The following is a 22,346-nucleotide window of genomic DNA, read 5'->3' as shown; positions in this document are numbered from 1 at the left end:
ATCATGGGAGGAAGTGGGGAAAAAAATTGATTGGAAGTGAAAATAGACATCAAGTAGTCAGAGAACTATGTCTCCCTAAAAATGTCAGGAATTTGGGGTGGAGAAAAGAATCCATGAACGAAGCACTACAGTTCTCCCTAAATACAGAAGAGTGTGTGACCCAGAGACTGGAGGTCATATCGAGTGGGCAGAGAGGTGGTGTTATGACCTGATGCCATGGGCTTTGGTACATTTTTATTTAAGAATGGAGCAGTTATTCTTGGAAAAGACTTAGGGTAGATTGCCCTAGGTTCAGAAATTGGCAGGAACCTGGTGAGGTCGGAGAGCAGCTCCCCGCTTCCAGGAAGTCTTTCTCCTCATGGAAGTGTTAGGATGTGCTAGGAGAATACTAAGAAGATAACGAAAATATAGAACTTGTTCACAGTAATCCTGGATTCCACTGGGCACCGTCTAAGGGGCGAAGATAAAGAGCAAGCAGTGTTTGAGGAAGCGTCCGAGGGTGGAAGAGTAGAGCCATGAAAAGTGGCCAGAGAGGCCTGACTTTTGGCTTGGGTCCCATGATTACCAAGATGAGAAGAAGGGAAGGAATTTACTAGCCAGAAAAGGTTCCTAAATTTGATATGAACGTTATAATGAACATTATCTTAATGCTAGAATTGGAGCAGGTCTCAGGTGTTATCAGGGTCGATGCAGAACTTCCCTCTTCGTGGCACACTAAGTGTCCCATAGCCTGGGGGAAGATTTCTTTCCACTATTGCTTGCTGAGCTGTGGTCCAGGTGTGGGTGAGGTCCTAAGGATGGTTTACAAAGCTCTTTATCATCCATCTGCATCTCCTACTGTTTCTCCCACTGTTTCTCCCTGGCACGACTAAATGTCCAACAAGGTTTCCCTTTCCACTACCAAGCTCCAGACGGGCACCATGCATGTGGCCTCTTCACCTCTCCCTGGGGAACTCTTCATCAAATTCAGGCATCAGCTAAAAAGTCCACTGCTCTGTGAAGTCTTACTCACCTGCCCCTCTTCTCCCCAAGCTTCACCAAATTCCTCCTTCAAGTCTTCAACCAAACTGAAGGTGACCTGGAGGGGCAGAATTGGACCGAATTAGACAGACATGGTGTGCCCTGAGACCCCTAAAAACATGACTAATGTTCATGTCTAATGTAAGAAGCATTAGCAAAGTTTGACTGTAAATCAACACGTAAACATATGTATCTGGGAGACGAGAGCCAGTGACGTGTTGTAAAACCTCTGGAGCCCAGTTGCCTGTGCTCAAATCTTGTGCAAGCAGCTCCACAGCCTTGAGAAACTTACATTACTTCTCTTCCCTTCTCTGTAACATGAGGACCATGATAAAGGTTTTTAACAGAGAAGTGCTATGAGACTTAAATGAGCGAAGTAATATAAAGCTGTTGGAACTGCTCCAGACCCACGGTGAATACGCAGTAAGAGGTAGGTATTATTTCGATCAGTACAATTTTAAAAATTCTCTTGACTTTGAGAACTAATGTTGGATTTGGTTACATAATGTATTTTGTTTTTCCTTTGCTTTGTTCATTATTTGATATTTCTGTTTTTCTCTTTCTTTTGGAAGAATTCAAGCAATAAAAAGTAAATTAAAGAAAATCATTAGGAAACACTTTAATTTTTCCTGAGCTTAATATAGCTCATGCATCTTTTCAAATTATGATATTTTTATGCTTAAGAACACAAACACACACATCATAATCATTTAGAAGTAATTTTAAAGGGTTATTTAGGTGCTTATTTCATATTCTACCCATAATCTTTGAAAGAGATTGCACTAAAGTATTTTTAAATGGGTAAAGCAAGTAAGAATATGTTTAGACAGCATGAAACTCTACTTCTTTTTCTTACCAGTTCTTGCTCTTACAAGTCTGTATGTTTTGTTTTGTTTTGTTTTTTGCGGTACGCGGGCCTCTCACCGCTGTGGCCTCTCCCGTTGCGGAGCACAGGCTCCGGACGCGCAGGCTCAGCGGCCATGGCTCACGAGCCCAGCCGCTCCGCGGCATGTGGGATCTTCCCGGACCGGGGCACGAACCCGTCTCCCCTGTATCGGCAGGCGGACTCTCAACCACGGCGCCACCAGGGAAGCCCCTGTATGTTCTTTTATACAGGGCTTTCTTCCTCGTACTTCTTATTAGAAACACATGAGAATGTAAATAACGGTAGCTCTTCAGCTGAAACTGCAAAGTGAAATGTATTCTGTGCTTTAGTGGAGTTTACTCCACTCTTAACATAAAATAGCAAGTGGAAGATTTCAAGACTTGAGGTCTATTTATTAACAGGCTGCTTAGGACAGCACTTGTACTGTCCTTTCCTGGAAATCTTACTAACTCAACAGTAGTCAATCCATCATAGCTTCACAAAGCAGGCGGTGAAAAGCATGCCTGTCTGCTGCACTTGAAACTGAAATTAGCCTGATTGGATCGCACAGGCAGTCCTCTGTAGTCAGCCCTGGTTGACTTCAAAGGATTCATATGCATGGGAGAAAAAAAATGCAAAGCTACAAAGAGTTGAGAATGTAGAGCAAATAATGTCATTTTTTACTTAAGGCTTAAAATAACAAGCAAAACAAAACCAAGAAAACCCAAAACCCTGCTGTTTCCAAACAATTTTAAAACTATATGTGATTAGCCTATTTACTTGTCATTTAATAGCTACAGGTGGCTCTGAACATTACTACTGAAGTTTAAGCAATTATCTTTATGTACCTTTTGAAATGCATCTTGCTTCGGTAAGTGAAGAAAATGGATGCTATTCCTGAAATCCTGCAATGTTTGTTTACCATTTACAGTGGGCGTGGCAAATATCAGTGTGTGTAGGGCCAGGCAGGAGTTGTGGTAATGGAAGCAGCGTGGATGGAAAATGTGATGAACTTGTTTAAAGGGGAAGCCATGACTCGGCATCAGCGAACTGCTATCTTGCAGGGAGAAGAAACAGCATTGCCTGCTCTAACGACTGTCAAGTTTTTCCACAACTGCAGTTAATTAAGAAATTAAAACACTGTGTGGGCTAACAAATGAGTCATATTTATTATATTTCACAGAAAAATCAGTTGTGAGGGTGTGTGGAGCAAAAGATGAAAAGGTAGCGTTGCTTGAATTAGTCACTACAAGAAATCTCTGTTTCTTCTAAGTTGCAGGGGTGAAAACGTTGCCTGAAGGTCAGCGGCAGATACTTCAAACATTCAGATGTCCAAGTTCAGCTTCTTAAGCAGGAGCCTAGGAGGTTGCGTTTCTGGGGCTGGGCCATTACTGCTGTTTTTGAAGCTGCCACCATGAGGACTCACACGTCAGCTGCTACAGGTGTAGCTAATATTGTCATTACTTCCTGAATTATTCCCATTCCCTCCCTGTAGCCTCCATCATGGGGATCCCTCAGTGCTGCTACCGCTGCTGAAATCAGTGTTGTCACGACTTCCAGATCTGTTGCCACTGCAGCATTAATATCACTGCAGCTACCACTGAGGGCAGCTTTAGAGGAAGCAGGTAGAGAGTAACTTCTCCCCTCATCCACCAGTATGACTTTCTGTCAGGTCCACCCATTGGCAGATGACATAGAAATGATATGCCAATTTCTTTAAGGGTACATGTGCAAAATTCTCCTGAAAATATTAGAAAACTAGGTTGACCATACATATAAAAAAATCCATCAGTAATACAGAATAATGGCATTGGTTTTATCTAGTAATGCAGGAATGCTTGAACAGTAGAAATTCTTTTAATGTCATTTGTCACATTAACAGATCGAAGGCGGAAAACCATAGGATTGTCTCAGAAGATGTGAGAAAAAAACATGATGATAAAATCCAATACCCATTTATATTACAAGCTTTTTACCAACCTAGGAATAGAAGACAACTTTCTTAACCTGATGTGTTTACCTATAACAAAACCATCAACATTATCATATTTAATGTTGAAACAATCAATATTTTCTATAAACACTAAGAAAAGGAAAGAGATGTCTGCTGACAGTCCTTATATTTATTATTGTTCTAGAGTTCCTGGCCAGTACAGTCAGACAGGATGAAGAAATGTTATATAATCAGGAACAGAAAAAGACATAAATTGTCATTGTTTGGAGACGTTTAAATTACCCATATAAAAACCCAAGAAAATCTGTAGTTAACACTATTCAAATCAACAAGGTTTTTAGGTATAAAGTCAAGGTAAAAAAAAAATCACTGAAATTGTTATAAAACAGCAGCAACTAATTAGAAAATATGATTTTTTAAATATACCATTTATATTAAACATTAATGTACCTAAGAATTAATCCAGAGAACACATGGAAGACCTTTCACTTAATTTTATCGAGTGACATAAATACCTATATATACCTAAAAACAAACAAACAAAAAAACATGAGTATACCATGTTCATGGTTGGGAAGGCATAGAATCATAAAGATGGCAATCTATAAATTTATAGTTATTCCAATAAATACTCCACTAGTATTTTTCTTAGAACTTTATCTTAAAAGTCATATTGAAAAATCAATGGAAAGAACAAGCCAAGATTATGTATAATAGTCTATTATAATTAAAATAGCTTTCTTTGGCTTAACGATACACTAATAAACCAATGGGGAAAACTGTATAGCATCGAAAAATAGATCAATGGATATACTGAATATTTCGGACTAGTAATGAAAGTTGAGGTATGACAAATCAGTGGAAAAATCATACTATTTAATAAATGATGCTGGAATAATTGACTATCCACATATAAATAAAATCTGCATTTTGTATCATATTATGAAAATCTACTTGGGTTAAAGACTTAAATAAGAAAAGCACATCTTTAAAATATTTAAAAGTATATATAGAAAATTAACGACTTTGGTGTAAGAAAGGGTTTATTAAACAAATACCAGAATATAGGAAGAGCCAAAGAAAAGACTGATAAATTAGAGTATATGAAAATTTTAAATTCTAGGCATCCTAAATAAAGGTTAAATACCAGCCAGAAAACTGAATTAGGTATTTACAAAACATGTAACTGCAGAATATAATATCCACTGTATATCAAGGATCCCTACAAATCAATGAGGTAAGATTTCAATAGAAAAAAATGGTTAAAGATTCTGACACAATATTCACAAAAGATGATAAAAAGGAATAGTGGGTTGTTATGGAAATATAATTTAAAACAGCAAGGTACAATTTAACAACTATAAGGCCGATCGTTGCCAGTTTGAAAATATAAAACCGTGGCAGGAACTCATATACTGATAAGAGGAATTTAAATCTGTCACTTTGGAAAGTAATTTGACAATATATGGTAACACTGAAAAAAACTATATATATTATATATTGTTATATATATATATTTGTGTGTGTGTGTATATATATATATATTTACAAACAGAAATTCCACCAGGTAAATCTTCTTCCTAGAGAAATCTCCCTAGAGAAATCCATACACATGTACAAGTACTTGAGTACTGACCAAAATCCACAATGCTAGCCCTATCCCAGGACCCCCTTTTCAAACAAAGCTGTTAGGTAGATGGTTAGAAAAGTGACACTTTGTATGGCCCCTGGGACATGCTGGCATCAGTACAGCACTGTCTGTCATGAATGACCATAACCCACCTTAGAAAGATTGTAAACACTGAGAGGCTGGAATGCTCCCTTCCCTAAAACTGATCACTATAAATACTTGTTAACTAAACAAAGGAATGTCGTTTCTATTATCATCATATAAATAAAGGTAAGTTATTTCTATCATCAAGTCGCAAATACTTTAACAGAGGGGAGAAAAGACCATTTTAAAAACAATCTCAAATTTTCCTCCAGATTCATCTTGCATTTTGTATGTCTAACTGCTGTATAACACCAGCTTGTTTTATTCACCGTTGGTACCATAACCCATTTAGAAATACGAAATGTCTTTATGACCACATGAGTAATTAACCAAATAAAAGGCAATATATGAGCCAATTATTCCAGGGCATAACCTTATCCTTGGAAGGAAATTTGATAATAAAAGGGTTTGAATTACTTTTTTTTTCTATTTTAAGAGTATCAAACTGATTCCCAAATAAAATCTAATGCACTAAGATAATATGGTTCCATAAAAGCAACAGCAGCCTTATACCCTTTCTAATGAAGAAAATTAATTTCCTAGCCTATTTGAAATGTCAGAATTCACACTTAAGATTTCCATGAACTAAAATAAATAAACTAATAAGAAACAGTTAAGGGAAAAAACTGAAATAGTAGTGCTATCAAATGGGTTATATGATAACGATTTCCATTTAATAAAGATTTTTGTATATTTTCCTAAATATAAATTCTTCAAGGAAAACAGAATGTTCTGTTAACACAGGAGAAACACTCAAATGGAATAAATGATTTTCCTTTCCTCTTTTGAATAAAATAAATGTCAATTACTTGGCCCATGACACACCAAGTTAGATTGACAGAAAAAAAAGAATGTGGTTGAATAGCTTCTCATTTGGTGCACTGTTTATGTATTTGGTCTTGATGATAATGCACTGAAACACAATCAATCACTGATTTTAATTTCCTTTATTGTGTTACAGACAGATGAGAAGGCAAGAGAATTGAATGAAGGAGTTGTTTAGCCAGGCTGTGCACCGTCTCTAGATCCGGATGGCACACATATCCTGCGTTCTTTGCAACCTGACTAAGCATGGCTAAGAACCTCCTCACGCAGTCCGTGCAGCTCACAAAGCACTTCCCTAAGAGACGGAGTTCAAAAAAGACTCACCACCTTCCTCTTTTTGTATGTGAGGGGATCATAAAACAAAGAACCTAATTTTCGTGAATCACAGAATAAAGACGTCTTATATTCTGTATGTATTATATGTTCTGAAAACAACAAGATTAGTAATAGTTGCCTTTGACACTACCACGCACTCAATAATCAAGAGTGTAAAATAGCTAGTGGGAAGCAACCACATAGCACAGGGAGAGCAGCTCGGTGCTTTGTGACCACCTAGAGGGGTGGGATAGGGAGGGTGGGAGGGAGACGCAAGAGGGAGGAGATATGGGGATATATGTATACGTATAGCTGATTCACTTTGTTATAAAGCAGAAACTAACACACCATTGTAAAGCAATTATACTCTAATAAAGATGTAAAGAAAAAAAGAGTGTATTTACTAATACTTTTCATTATAATATGTTGGCAATTCCTGGTTCTTTCTCCCTCTTTCTCTTTTTAACCGGACAGACATTAATAAGAATTTATAATATAAAGTGAATGAAATTATTGTGTAGAGATGAGGATAATAATTTTTTCTTCATTAAGTTGAATATTTTCTATAGGAGTAGAGTCAAACCTAAAGAAATGGCCTATAATTAAAGACTTGAAATGTCTTAAGCTTTACGTCCAACAAGAATACAATTGACCCTTGAACAACATGAGGGTTAGGGACCCCGCGACCCTCCACAGAGTCAAAAATCCGAGTATAACTTATAGTCAGCCGTCCACATCCTGAGGCTCCTCCTATCCCGAGGTTCCTCTATATCCTGGAATCCACATCTGTGGATTCAAACAACACGGGATCTTGTACTGCTGTAGTATTTACTACTGAAAAGTATCGCATGTTACTGGATCCATGCAGTTCAAACCCACGTTGTTCACAGGTCAACTGTACAGGATTTTTTAAGCCTTTTATTCAGCACTCAGGTTTACCACCCAAGCACCATCCGTTCTGAAATCCTTTAGTTTGAGAAATTGTTTCTTCAAGAAACTTCTTCAAAATGCTTGACTTTTCCTGGAAAGCCATACATATAGCCTCTTATCTTGGACATCTGTCAATATACATCATTACAACTGGTTAAAAAAAGTAACATATTTGGTGACTAGATAAGCATCCCTTCTTCCAGACAATCTTCTGTGATGCTCAAGGGGATGCAAACCCTCCCTTCTTGTCTCCCCTCCCCCAAGTTCTCCACCTCTCATGGGGCACCAAATACACAAAAGGCATTTATTTGTTTCTCTGTATCTTGTCCATTTGACTGTGTGCTCCTTGAGAAACAGAGTCACAACTTCTCCATCCCTGTATTTCCCAGGGCCAAGGACAGTGCCTGGTATCTGAGTTTAATAAAGTGAAAAGGATAGTTGAAGAATCTTTCTATTAAAATAAAATCCACTTCTATGTCCCTTGCCACTGAATCTCTGGATATTTCTGAATAGCCGAGAGCACATTTAAAACATTCCATACTGTTCTGTGTTTTATTTTGTTTTTTCATGTAATGGCCAGTCAGGTGCAGCCACAAGAGGAAACACAGGAGAGATTTGGGAAAACAAGGTTTATTATACTCACAGGTCCCAGCACACAACGCAGGCCCACGTGGGGAAGCCTCGGGTGATGAGTAGGCAGAAAGCAGGAGTGAGGGGAAAGCCTGGGCTAGACCTTTCCGGGGGCTTCCTGGCAAAGGCAAGGCAGGTTAAGGTGAACAGTTAAGGACTGGCTAGTGTGAATACATTCAGCAGAGCCTAGCTATGGGATGGTCCCGAGTTGCCTGGTACCTGGCCCTGGGATAACTGAGGCAGGGACTCATTGCCTCTTGGGGTGCAGGGGCCCACAGAGGAGGGCAGGCTCTGAGTCGAACAAACTTCCTGCAGCTCATACTTCAAGGACAAATGGTGGGAAAACAAACAGCCAAGTCCAAGGTCGCAGGTACCTTCTCCACCCTCGCATGGACCCTGAATACCAGGATTAGAATGGGACTGAAACCTATTGCAATCAATAATAATAATCATAAAAGGTGCGTCCCTATAACTCCATGGATCTACTTTCCATAAATTTTCACTTAATGGAATTGAACTGAAAGTGCTTCCAAGGCATTTACAGCATTCTTATTGTCATGTGGGGACACAGTGCAAGAAGCCCCCTTAAATATCAGACCTCAAGGTCAGGGAGAGGAGAAAGACCGCCTTTGTGTTTCCTCCAGTCCTGAAACATGGCAGTGTGCTAAGTGGCCACACTGATGGAAGACAAGAAACAAAAATATAAAACAGCAGACACTGTGGCCAGGAAAAGCAGACAGAACATTCAATAGAACAAATAACAAATGTATCTAAATGAAAAGGAAAAAAAGTTCTTTCCACTTGCTATAAATAAATAGAATAAAGTAGCCAGGAAAAGAAAAGTGTACACACAGTGGAAGACACTCTATAATGTGTAACATTATTCATGTATTTTCATCAGTGATACACTTCTCTTTGACTCCGTATGTCAGACAATTGTTACCCAATTAAAAATAAGAGAGTATATAAAAAGAAAGGTGAAAACAAATATTAGAAGAATGATCACACTGCTTTGGTGGAAGTAGAAGGGCCCCAATGATTGCTTTAAATCACCGTCTCAGACCTTATGAGAGATTAAGCCTTGAAGCTCCCATTTCCTTTTCTACCTCATAAACTGATTTGAGGAATAATGAACTACTGTTTGTGAAGCACTTATATCTTCAAATAATGACTGTAATAAGAAGGCAGATGAGGGTCGAAGGAGGAAATATTCTTTTCAGAGCGGAACAGGTTTTATCCAGTGACATCATCTCTGAGACTTTGGCTGCTTAGGCTGGGATGTTATTCTGATACCTGGACCCCATCTCTTGAGAAGCAGCGAAGAGTTGTCCACCGTAACTGTCAGACACTGTGTACTTGATCTCTCTATCAGATCAAAGCCACCACTCAGTTCTCTTTTGGGAGACAAAGTCAAGGGTCATTTGTGCAGCCTCACACCAAAAATTGAAAATTAGGTAACTCTATCACTCCACCTGGAAGAAGAAAACGCATGGGATTTAATTTGTAGCCATGGGATAGGATGTTGAAGAAATAAAACCTATCTGGCTCCTTGGTTATCAGAAAGAAAAAACAGATAAAGTGCAACTCACTGATACAGGAGTGTCAGAGGTCTCAAAACCGCCAGGGTGTTTATATTTTCTTCAATGCTCTTAACGTTAAATTAGAAAAGATACTAAAGAGCATTGGAACTGATAGAGTATAGAAAGTGATATCAACAAAACTGCTCAGAAATAGAAGGAAGTCTTAGCTTTAAACGTCAAGTCCAAATTGATCTGTAGACAGAGAAAGACTCCCTCCTGGAAAAAAAAATTGCAGCCAATGCTCATCAATAGAGACAAAAGATGAGCCTGGCAAAGTCATCACAGTGCCAGTGAGGCTGATAAACCACAGGCCAGAGACTGTTAAAAGCGCGGTCTGAGGCTCTCTACTCAACCTGCCAACTGCAGCTAACGTGAACATCTCTTAACAAGAAATGTGCAGGGGGTGGAAAAATGAAGGAGTGATTCACTGAATGAGACAGAAAGCTCCAGATCATTAAAGGCATTTCCTGAAACACCTGGAGCTGGTTATATGCCAAAGCCCAATGATGCAGCAAAAAACTCTGCAATCAACTGCTCAGAAGAGATCAACATTCAGCAGACCTAAAACTTAGCTAACTATTTATTTAAAATCCTACACATCTGGGGCAGGGCGAGAGTGACTGGGCTGAGGCAAATGTCATTCATGAGAGAGATAATGAGCGCTGAACAGATCAACCATCTCTTCCTGCCACACTCGAAACGCCCTTGCAGATGAAGCCTCGTTCAGAGGATTTGGCATTTTGCAGGGGATCTAGATGTGTTGGCTTAACAGGCTTAGCTCTGAGTCCAAGTCTGCTGGTCTGGACAAATTTACTCCAGGCTCTTGAGAGAATCCGGGCCAGAAATCATAAACGCCCAAAGATCTAACACAGTATAGTGCCGCTTGAGGAGAAAAACATTTGTGAGAACCGTGGAGATGCTTCGCTAATACCTCTCATCAAGAGAACTTTCTGTGGAAGACTCACAGCCCCCAGCTGCTGCTTCCGAGTGCTCTCAGGTGCCCATGCTGAGGCCCCGCTTCCCCCTGCTGCCTCCCATCAATGACTGAGGATGGCGGGGCAGCTTGGGCTGAGTCTACATGTGCCAGACGTGGGGCTCCTCGCACAAGCCACCCTGGCTTGGGGACTTCCTATCAGCTTGGTGAGCCCATCCCAGAACCACACAGTGGTCTGAGGCTCCTTTTTCTCAGTCCTTCCATTCCCCTCTGCTGTCACAGGAGCCACCACCCCTGCAGGACAGTCTAAGTCTAAAGACTCCTTTCTCCTACTCCTATCCCCTCCCTCTTTATCCTTCAGGGCACTTCCTCAGTAAATTGCCTGTGTGTCTAACCCTGCCTGGTCTGCATAGATTCCACTCATGGTAGAGACAAGAGTGATTTATCAAGATGTTTGTTTAGCATTAGAAAAGCACAGCATGGATCTCGTACAAGTCGAGTGAGATTTAAATGATTTTCTTTCTCAGTAGGGTTACTAGAGTGACACATGGTGGGAAGTACAGAAGACATTTGTATTTTCACAAGGCATCTGGCGATGGCTCACTTATGACTACATTTGGTCTATGAACGCCGTGCTATGACTGACCTCGACTGCACTCGTCCAGGACACTTCAGAGGGAAGGCCAGAGGGAAGGCTGTAAAGGGGGAGAGGTGCACTCAGGGAAGATGGAGAAGACCAGGCAAAGACCCAGCAGGCTAACAGCTGCCACGCACTGGGATACTTCCAGAACATTTACAGTGCATTTATATACATTTACAGTGTATAAAACAAAATGCATACTATGTATACAAACACATAAAACCCAAATGTCATCCCTTTGATGAGCCCACGAAAGAGATGATTTCCTCTTGTTAAGGATGAAGAGCACAGGAAGCTGGTTTAACTTGACAAAGAATGCACCATTGGTTAAGAAACAGGAATTAAACCTGGACTGTCACCCTCAAGCCCTGTGCTAACCACAACCCCTGCCTCCTGTCTCTGGGGAAGGATTTCAAGTTCAGTGTGGCCAGACTTTGATATGCACTGTGATAAACACTATGGTGGGAGAGAAGGGTCCCCTCTAAACAATGCAAAGTCACAGTTTGCAAAGAAAAAAACAAAAAACCTTCCAGGCCTTTTTTAACATGAAACGAGCATCGTCTGCAGGGCAGTAGGTGAAAGCGCAGGAGAGTGTGCTCTGGGTCTCTGGCTGCTCTCCAGGTACACATACAGATGCCTCTTTGATGGGGTGGAATCTGGGCAGAGTGGCTAACAGGACAAGGTTGGGCTTGGGGAGGGTGTGGGTTAGGTCAGGCGATGAGATTACTCCTTCGGAATGCCACATCGCAGCACACGTGTCACATGTTCCCTTCCCAGCAACTTGGCCCACTCCTGAATTGACTTTTAATTGTGGTGGACAGTTCCACTGAGGCTCAGCCTGCTTCTGTGCTGCCAGCACCCCGACGAATCCAACACCTGCGTCTTTTGCCATTTATCTTGTGAGATCTTATCCGACTTAGCAGGCTCTCGTTTCAGCCTATGCTTGTACGCAGCCTAGAGATACAGAAAGTTAGCAGCTCCATTAGGGAAAGGGAGCCATTGGCTAATTCTGGGAGCATTCTCTCTGCTCTGAGCAGTCATGGCACAATTGAGCTACTGTTGATTACAGGAGCATCCTGGATAATGCATGCTTATATTGGCTTTTCACCTTTCCTTGTCTCAATAACCCTGCTTCCTCATTCCCCTATGATCACCTCTCAAAACATAGAGGTGCTCTAATCCTTGCCACAGGCTGTCCTGTCAGGGGAACTCAAGCCAAGACAGTTGGTAGAAGAAGTGATTCTAGAAAGAACTCAGAATGAGATCCTGGAGCCGGGTCTGTCACAGACCATCAGCCCACTTCTGACGATTAGAGGAGGGGGCAATCATCCCTGGCGTGTCTAGCAGCACAGTTACTGAGCCATCTGTGAGGTGACTGGGATGACGGAGAGGAGAGAAAGGTAAGCCAGCAATGGGTCCTCCAGTCGCTCTAGCAAAGGAACAGCATGGGGCAATGGTAAATATGGTGGTGATGGAGTGGGCTGGCTCTCCCTACCTGCCTGAGAAGGCTTGAGCAAAAAAGAGAATCGGGCTCAGCTTAGTCAGCTATCAACCCAGTGCAGGCAGCTGGCGACAGCCAAAAGGTATCATGGCAACACTTAGATACCTCCTCCAGACATATAGTAAAATGTGCTAAACATGCAGCCCAGAATTAGCTTAAAAGGGTGAGAACTCAATGGAAACTGAATGTATCATCTGAAGAGGTATCCTCTGCTAAAATAAGGGCCTCATTGGAAATAACGGCATCTTGAGGCCTGGGTTGGGGACTGTTCTATGTCTGCATCAAACCAAGGTACAAGTGGAATTGCCTCGCCCCCCATCACCTCCAGCAACACTCCTGCAGGATGTGTGCTGTACAGGTCGTATATCCCACAGAATTAGCAGTCCAGGGGAAAAAGAAACAGAAAACATTCCACCAACGGACAGTAAGGGACAGTTTACCCTGAAACTTATTGGGCATTTTAGACTCCTAGTTTCAGCACAGGAAGGCTTGTAGTTTTTAGCGTAATCCACTCTGCCATCAGGAGCTAAAGGGGGAATATGGCTGCGACCTGGGGACCCCCGGGGGTTCTCTGGCACTTCTATGCCTGATGCTTACTGAACAGACAATTGTAACAAACCCTGCCACAAAAGGCAAGGCAATCAAGAATGCAGACCCCTCTGGGATGAAGGTCTGCGGCTCTGTACCAGGTGAGCAACGTAGTTCTATCAGAGTGCCGGATGCGGATGAGGGATACCTAGAAGGCATGGATGCAGAGGGAAATGACAGATTCCAACTGTCGTCTGGATACCACTTGCAGCAGGGAGGACCGTAGCTTGTTCTACTAAACCTGCCTGTATAAAACTTTTTGATAGAAATGGTAGCCAGTCCCCACCTTGAAAATGTGGTGGCAGAGCGGACTTAGTGAGGGACATGACACAATCTGAAGAGTGCAGCAGGCTGGACTGTAACACATGCCACGTGGCTCATCTCAGTTTTAGCCTCGCCTGCAGTGTGGCACCTGAGCTCTGACTCACCTGGCTGTACCTCAGACACGCACAGCCTGGATCAGTGCATCATATTCCAGGGCTTTCTGAGATGCCAACAGAGCTCTCCTGACCAGCCACAGGCACAGCCTGAAGCCAGTACCCTTGGCGGTGACCTTAAACCAATGGGTGATGAGTGTCAGTGGATAAGGACTGCAGCCTCTCGACTTTCGCAAGGACATTTCTGAAAATGTTCTGTTCATTTCCCAGAGGTTCTGAACGAATCGCCCAATCGCCTTTAGCAGTGGCAACAATAAGGCACGCTTATATTGGCTTTCCTCCTTCTGTGTCTTTCTGTCTCCCTCCCTTCCTTTCCTCTGCTTCTTGAGTTCATCTGTCAGACAAATTACCTGTCCTAAAACCCCCTTTCAAGCTCCACTTTTAGAGGAAACCAAACTAAAACACACAAACTGTCTCCAAAATTGTCACGTTTTCTGCTTTATGACAAATGTGTTCACTCCGGCTGGAGGTGTAGCTGCACTGAATATTGGACAAGGAGTATTTATAATTTAGAGCCCAACAGCAGTATGAGTCTGGGGTATGTGCCAGATTTCAGATTTCTACTGCTTTGCAGAATCTTCACCTTAAAACTTGGAGATGCTGAAAACTCACAGTCCAGCCAGATGAGTTATTGCTACTGGAAGTTTTAAGTTGCTCAGATAACATATTTTTAGAGAAAATCTACCGCAGAGCAAAATTGGAAGCATTGGAGGGAATATACGTTACAAGCCCATCAGTTTTCACCTTTCAGATTCCCTTATGCACCCAGTTCAAGCTATCATTGATATTGCTTTGGGTCATTCCAAGTCGTCCCCAGCGAGCAGTCAGCTACTAGCTCCAACCACTCTCTAAGAAACATGTAGTTCAAGCATAGTCTAAGAGCTTAGATCAATGAGTCATGAAGAAGCTAAACGGGGTGGCTCACCTTCAAGCTCCCAGACCCCGAGTGCAACACTGAGCAACGCTGATGCATGCTCTCCAAGGCACAGCAGTTAAAATAATACTTAGCATTTAGTGGCTTCCAGTCACAAATTATTTACTGAAATCTGGGATATTCCATCGCCATGCCTTTGAAATATGTGATATTACCCTCCTTATTCTAAACAGAGGAAAATAGGTTAAAAGTGACTTATTTAATAGTATAGTGGGCAAAAATTGTAATTCAGTAGTTCCTAAATTCAGAATTATCTCCTTTGGCTGTATAAGCTTGAAGAATTCAAACCAGACTGATACTCCATTTTTTTTTCTATGTGCTATTTCCTACCGTGTTCCAGAAGCAAGTGATGTCAATAGCTCTTTGAATGGGAAGCTTAGGCTTCAAGCTCTTGAGAGTGAAGGATGTTTTGTTGCACTCAACAGGCCATGGAGGTTCCGGAGAATTCAAAAACCATTGTTGAAGACAGTGAAAGAATATTTACTAATCCTTACTTATCTCAAATAGACGAAAGCGGAGGTGTGGAGTAGAAGGTGCGGATCGATACGACTTGTTGTTTGCCCACGAGTATTCCAAAACTAGGGCGCCATTCCTTTACTCTGCTGAGTTGACTAGCTTTCCATTTAGAGTGCTCATTGCAGAATGTGAGCAAAAGGAATTCATTTGTTCTATATTACAAAATTTCCTTTGCAAGATGACTAAAATTGTATGGCTGTTAGCATACGTGCCACCATCTTGGGCCCACAGAGTTCTTCCTGTCCTTACGCTGACCCTGCCCAGGACTGTACTGAATGGCAAATCACTTCTCTGTCTTCAGGGGCTTTGTAGTTAATGGATATTGTTTAATAATCATTAGGACCACATGGCCTCTGTGCTCTGTTAGTCCCCAAACAATGAAGAGGACCGTAGTCCCAGTGCCCACAAGACTAGGTTCCCATTCATAAATCTTGACTTAGGAATGCACACCCTGTTTCCAAGCACGCACCCCCATACCGTAGGTTAACTCTAAAATTTATCCCAATGGCCCCTCAGCAGTGCAGCTGTGAATGCTTCTGAATGGTTGTCCACCAGATCCGATCCCACCCTATGAGTAACTTACCCTATAATAAACTGATCCACTGATTATACGCAGCTGCCCGCCTCAGTTTTCAGTCTTAAGATAACTTCTCAGTTTGGTGGGTACTTTTTGTTGCCTCCATCCTCCAACAAAAATGAATACATTAATTAAATTATTTTAATTTATCTTTTCACATAATTTCTGAAATTCTGGGCATAGCTACACCCCAGGAAAAGTAACCGTTTTTTCAATGTAGATAAATCTAGTGAGAACTGAAGAGTTTAGAAGGAAAGAATTACACTAATATAAATTATCATAATGTTCACAACTAAACACTGACACCTACATGCCATTTTCTTAAAAGTCTCTGGAATGCTTATTAAAAAGGCAGATTTCTGGACCTCCTCCAGGACCACCAAATCAGAGTGTTCTAGGGTAGAGTTCAGGTACGTAAACTTCCAAACAAACTCCACTCCCACCTTCCCCTGCACCACACATGACTGAGTCCTAGGAAGTTTGGAGAAGCAGAAACCTGCACACTGTACTCTGGATCTCCATGTTTGGAAAGCAGCAAGTTACATGAAGTCTGATTTAAAAAAGCATACTCACGTTGGGATTTTTCTCACATACCAACAAGTCCGCACATAGGTGCCTGCTGGCTTCATTCTAACAGTGCCGTGATGCCAGGGCCAGTGTCTGCAGACCCTCTGGGCCCCTTCCTCATAACTGTCCCCCAAAACCAGGAACTACTGCTCAGCTCACATTTAAACCCGTGTTGTGGTTCCTCAGAGGCTGCAGCCTAGGGCACGCACACAGTCATCTGGGGATGACAGCTATTATCAGGGTCCTCTTTGGATGTCTCTATCTCTAATAAATCTGTTAAGCTGTCTGCCTCTCATTGTATCATCTGTAGCTTTTAGGCTGCGCTAATAGCTGACTAATCGCTCTATTGTTTTCAATAACGAACTGGAGCATAAATTTCTCCAAGGTCTGATATCCTTTGCAGGGATATTTCTTGAAGTCAGTATCTGAGTTTTGTTCTGACCTCAGGAGGACTTTTTTTCTTTCTCTGGTAGTGTAGCCGGCCTTCAAGTTAGCCTGCTGTTTTCATGGAGCTACCCATCTCCTCTTAACAGCTTTCCATAAAAATCTCCATTGGTGTTGAAAGCAATCTCAGGCTTGAACACACCCACATTCAGTTCTAAGTAAAGCCAGTGTGTGGGGCGAGGCGCCTCGGAGCTCTGACCCGCCTCTCTCTCTGAGCAAACTCTCCGAGCCACTCTTCTCCAGCTGGAGGTGGGGCAGTGACCCCCTTCTTTCTGAGTGACACTCCTGATTTATGACCAGGATGCTTGGCTGGGGGTGTCTCTCTCAGCTTTGAACCCCCAGGAATGAGTGATCCAGGGGGAAGGTGATTAGGACCTGCCATGCCTACAGTAGAGGTTCTGCCCTGTAAGTGGGGGCCAGGGGAGGAAGAGCCCAGACATCTTAGGCTCACTTGGAATTTAGCCTGTGCAACATGGAGCTGGGAGATAATTAGAAATCCTGGCAGCCTATGCCTCCCGGAAAGATACCACAGCCCTGGACTAGGGGCTGTGAGGAAAGGGAGCTCTATTTTCTTACCACATCCTTCTGGGGAGTGGAGCTTCCTTCCTGCAGAGTTGAGTGGGGAGGGAGGGAGCAGGTCATGGTCAAGTGATGCCAACTCTGTTCTAACCAACATTTAGTAGACTTTTTTTATAAAAAAATATTTCTTCATTTTTTTGGTATAACCTTAGCACAGTTTCCAGAGACTTTACCTCTTTTTAAAATTAATATTTGCCAGTTATGGTTGTGTTGCTGGGGAACCAGTCTGTGGAGTTTCTTACATTACTGTTCTGGAAGTCATTTCTTTTCTTGATTTCTTTAGACCTGTTAACACATTACAGAATTGACGTCTCTAACTGTGATATTAGTTGCAAGTATTTTATCCCAGTTTGTCATTTGCCTTTTTACATCACTTGGGGGTATATTGTTTTGGCATGGTATTTAGAAATAAAATTGTATGGATAAAGAAGATGTGATACACACACACACACACACACACACACACACACACACACACACACACACACGATGGAATATTACCCAGCCATTAAAAATAATGAAATAATGCCATTTGCAGCAACATGGATGGACCTAGAGATTATCATACTAACGAAGTAAATCGGAAAGAGAAAGACAAATACCATCTGATATCACTTATATGTGGAATCTAAAATACAACACAAATGAGCATATTTATGAAACAGACTCACAGACATAGAGAATAGACTTGTGGTTGCCAAAGGGGAGAGGGAGTTGGCGAGGGAGGTATTGGGAGTTTAGGGTTAGCAAATGCAAACTATTACATATAGGAAGGATAAAAAACAAGTTCCTACTATAGAGCACAGGAAACTTTATTCAATATCCTGTGATAAACTGTAATGGAAAAGAATATGAAAAAGTATATATATATATACTTCTACTTTAATATAACATGATTGGAAAATATTATTTACATTATTCTTTTAAAATATTTATCCTATTTTTATATGTTGGAGCCTATGTATCTTTACCCTGTTAATTTTTCATTCCAATTACTTGTCTTAGCTTGCCAATATTTTGTTCAAATCTCTTATTACTGGTGGGATACTGTTTTTTAAGTTTATTTCATATAGTTTTATAAAAGTAATTTCTAAGTTATTTTTTCATTTCTATTCATAAATGCTTTATTTATTCACTGCAAAATTATGGCCTTATTTATTATAAGCTACCATTATGCAACATTTCATACAATCTGAAACTACAGAGAAGAGTATAATTAACCCTCACATACCTATCACCTAAGTTTAATACTTCTCCAGTCAAGACCAGTTTTATCTGTATTTCTAACCACCCCCTTGCTTCCCTGCATTATTTTGAAGCAAATCATAAAATGAAATTGGAAAACTTCCTTTTTCTTTCTATGCTCTCAAATAGTTTAAGTAGCATTCAGATTATCAAATCTTTCAAAGTTTGTCAAAATTCCTCCTCAGAATCATCTGGATCAGGTGCTACTTTTGTAATCTACATCTTCTATCAGTATTTCTACTTTGGTAATTGTCCTGACCTCTACTGAGGTCGATTTTAGTGAACTGCATTTTTCCTAGAAGATCATGCATTTCATCTAGTATTTCAAAGGTATTCAGACAGCTTTAGAAAACATTGTTTCATGTGATTTCAAAAGCTTTCTCTATTTTATAGTTAATTCCCTTTTTACTATCTCAATATTATAAAGTTCTGCTCTTTAAAAAGCACTACTAAGAGATTCAAAACGCAAGCTTCAGACTAGGAGAAACATTTGTAAGTAACATATATGACAAGGGAACTTTTTCCAAATATAAAATGTCAAAATAATAAGAAAACAAGCAGTCCAGTAAAGGGGAAAAAAAAAAAAAGGACAGTAATTTTGGACAGGTCCACAAAGAAGATACGTGAATGGCAAATAAGCACATGAAAAGAGGCTCAACATCAATTAGTCATCAAGAATTGCAAATTTAAATCACAGTGAGATACCACTTTACAGATACTAGAATAGACAGACAAAAAAACAAAACAAAACAAAAATTAAAAACTCTGGTAAGGACTTGAAGGAAGCTAAACTCAAATATTGCTCATATGAATGCAAAATGTCACAGTCACTTTGTAAAGTAAACCATCACTTACTATATGACCCAGAATCTCACTCCCAGGTGAGATTCACACAAAACCTGTACACAGGGCTTCCCTGGTGGTGCAGTGGTTGAGAGTCCACCTGCCGATGCAAGGGACACGGGTTCGTGCCCCGGTCCAGGAAGATCCCACACGCCACAGAACGGCTGGGCCCGTGAGCCATGGCCGCTGAGCCTGCGCGTCCAGAGCCTGTGCTCCGCAACAGGAGAGGCCACAACAGTGAGAGGCCCGCGTACTGCAAAAAAAAAAAAACCAAAAAAACACCTGTACATAAAAGTTTATAGCCACTGGGCTTCCCTGGTGGCGCAGTGGTTGAGAGTCCGCCTGCCAATGCAGGGGACGCGGGTTCGTGCCCCGGTCCGGGAAGATCCCACATGCCGCGGAGCGGCTGGGCCCATGAGCCATGGCCGCTGGGCCTGCGCGTCCGGAGCCTGTGCTCCGCGGCGGAAGAGGCCACAGCATTGAGAGGCCCGCGTAACGCAAAAAAAAAAAAAAAAAAAAAAAGTTTATAGCCACTTATTCATAACCATCCCAAACTAGAACTACCCCTCATGTCCTTCAACAAGTGAGTGGATTTTATAAAAGGTGGTACATTAATACAATAAAATACTTCTCAGCAATTCAAAACAAATGAACTATTGAGACACACAACAACATGGATGAACCCCAAAAAGACTTTGGTAAGCAAAAGAAGCCAGACTTAAAAGGTTATATACTATACGATTCCATTTGTATGATACTCTGGGAGAGAGAAAACTATAAGAAAGGAGAGTGTTTCATTGGTGGCCAGGTTAGGAGACTGGAGAAGGGTTGACTGCATAGAGCTGAGTGAGGGTTCCTGGGGGGGGTGATGGAATGGCTTGTATCTTGATTGTGATAGGAGTTGCACAAGTCTATGTAAGCACTTGTCAAGACTCATAACACCACACACCAAAAAGTGTATTCATTGTATGTAAATATAAAAAATAAAAATAAAGTGGGTAGGAAGCAGGAAGGAGTAAAGGTAAAAACAAGCACAAGGAAAAGAAACATGTTGGATGTCTTCTGTTTTTGCAACCAAATCATTCTAACACCTTCTTCAAGGTTCTCTGTGTGCCAGCAGGCTGACCTTTTTAGGCTACACCAACATGTCCCCTCACCATCAGTGTTTTGGTGGGTGTGGCCACATGGAGCCCCCATCATGGGATCAGAGGCAGGAGGAAGGTGATGCTAGGTTATAGATACATCGATTCTCCTGGCTCCTTCCCTGTGGGATCCTCCACCAATCCTCAGGACTCCTCTAGTCATCCTGTCAACGTGAATCTCCCCTTGCACTTTCCAGCATTTACTTTTTCCTCTGATCCCTTTTTATCTAGAAATAATAAGAATTCCCACTCATACTAGCTCTAGGGAATCATGCTATCTTTGGTGGTTTCCATCCCTCTTGTGCATAGTTTTGTTAGTATTCCTATATTAAAGTCTCTCAAGTCATCCAGTGTTACTTTGCCATCCATTTCATGCAGAGACCCTAACGCAGTGACTAAAGACTCAGGAGAATGAGTCCAGCATGTACTTGGACAGTGAGCAGGGCAGCTGGACTGGAATAAGAAGCCTGAATAAGTGAGAAATAAGATAGAAAACGTAGAGTGAGGCCATGATCAGCAAGGTCACAGTATCTAAAACTAGGTTAATCTTAATTATATCGGGAAAAATGAAACCATTGGAAACTTTTGAACAGAAACTGATATTATTAAAATATTACATAATAAAGATTGACTGTAGTATGCTAGATGGATTGTATCGGGAAATGGACTTTTGATGAACAATTAAAAGAATGATATATGACACACAAGGTGAGCTACACAATAATCATGCAGTGGAAATGACAAGCATAGAAAAATAGATCTTGGAAATGAAGTAGATACAAGACAGGAAAGAATAAGATGAGTCAAAGATGACTTTGAAATTTGGAGTCTAGGTGACTGGAAGAAGGATGATGTTATTAAAATGTGACATTTGGGGGAAGGGCAGAGTGATCTGTAAACAAAGATGGTGTTTGAAAGATAAGGAACTCACACCCTCACATTACCATTTCAGGAATTAGCTCTGGGGTGGGTATGATTTCAGCTTTAAAAAATAATTTTTCTCCCTATGTTAAAGCCAAGTCTAAAGTTAAAAATCCACATTAAAACCAGCAGATGGTTCAATGTGCCGTATTCAAGGAGTCTGATTCCAGGGATCATTGAGAACAGAAGCTACAATCCCAGGAACAAGATAAAATAATAATTTCTGTGACTCGACTCAGTGTAACAGGTCAGACAGATTGGTTGTTGAAGGTCAGGGGAATGTTACTTGCACTGGATATGGAAAATAGAGAAACCATCCAAACTGAAAGAAATATGGACAATGAGAGCTTTTCTAGCAGAAGCTATACCACAAAGTGGTAAGGGCAAGGGGAATCATTATACAAGACAATTAATTTACTCAGTAGTTTACAGAACAGACTAAGGCTAATCACAGAGTGAAATTAGTTAGCCTGGGAAGGGGATGGCATCTAGATTCAAAGACCACAGAAGTGTGTGGTGTCACTGCTCCAATTCTTGCCTCTACTTAGTAGTGATCTATATTTGGTGCAGTGTGTGGGAACCCAG

At 41.2% G+C, this 22,346-nt stretch overlaps 1 long non-coding RNA gene across 2 annotated transcripts; it reads left to right on the top strand.

The window, feature by feature from the left end:
• Positions 1 to 1,316: 1,316 nt before the first annotated feature.
• On the top strand, positions 1,317 to 6,988 carry LOC116742137. 2 transcript variants are annotated; one of them, XR_004346378.1, is made up of 3 exons: positions 1,317 to 1,450; positions 3,159 to 3,327; positions 6,575 to 6,988. It is a non-coding gene; the product is annotated as an uncharacterized LOC116742137 (long non-coding RNA). The 2 variants fall into 2 exon arrangements; XR_004346377.1 differs by having other exon boundaries at positions 1,322 to 1,450; positions 3,165 to 3,327.
• The last annotated feature ends 15,358 nt before the right edge of the window (positions 6,989 to 22,346 follow it).

This window comes from Phocoena sinus, chromosome 17 (assembly GCF_008692025.1).
Source record: "Phocoena sinus isolate mPhoSin1 chromosome 17, mPhoSin1.pri, whole genome shotgun sequence".
NCBI classification, from domain to species: domain Eukaryota; kingdom Metazoa; phylum Chordata; class Mammalia; order Artiodactyla; family Phocoenidae; genus Phocoena; species Phocoena sinus.
Note: the sequence above shows the minus strand (reverse complement) of the source record. Positions and strands in the feature narration are given on the sequence as shown.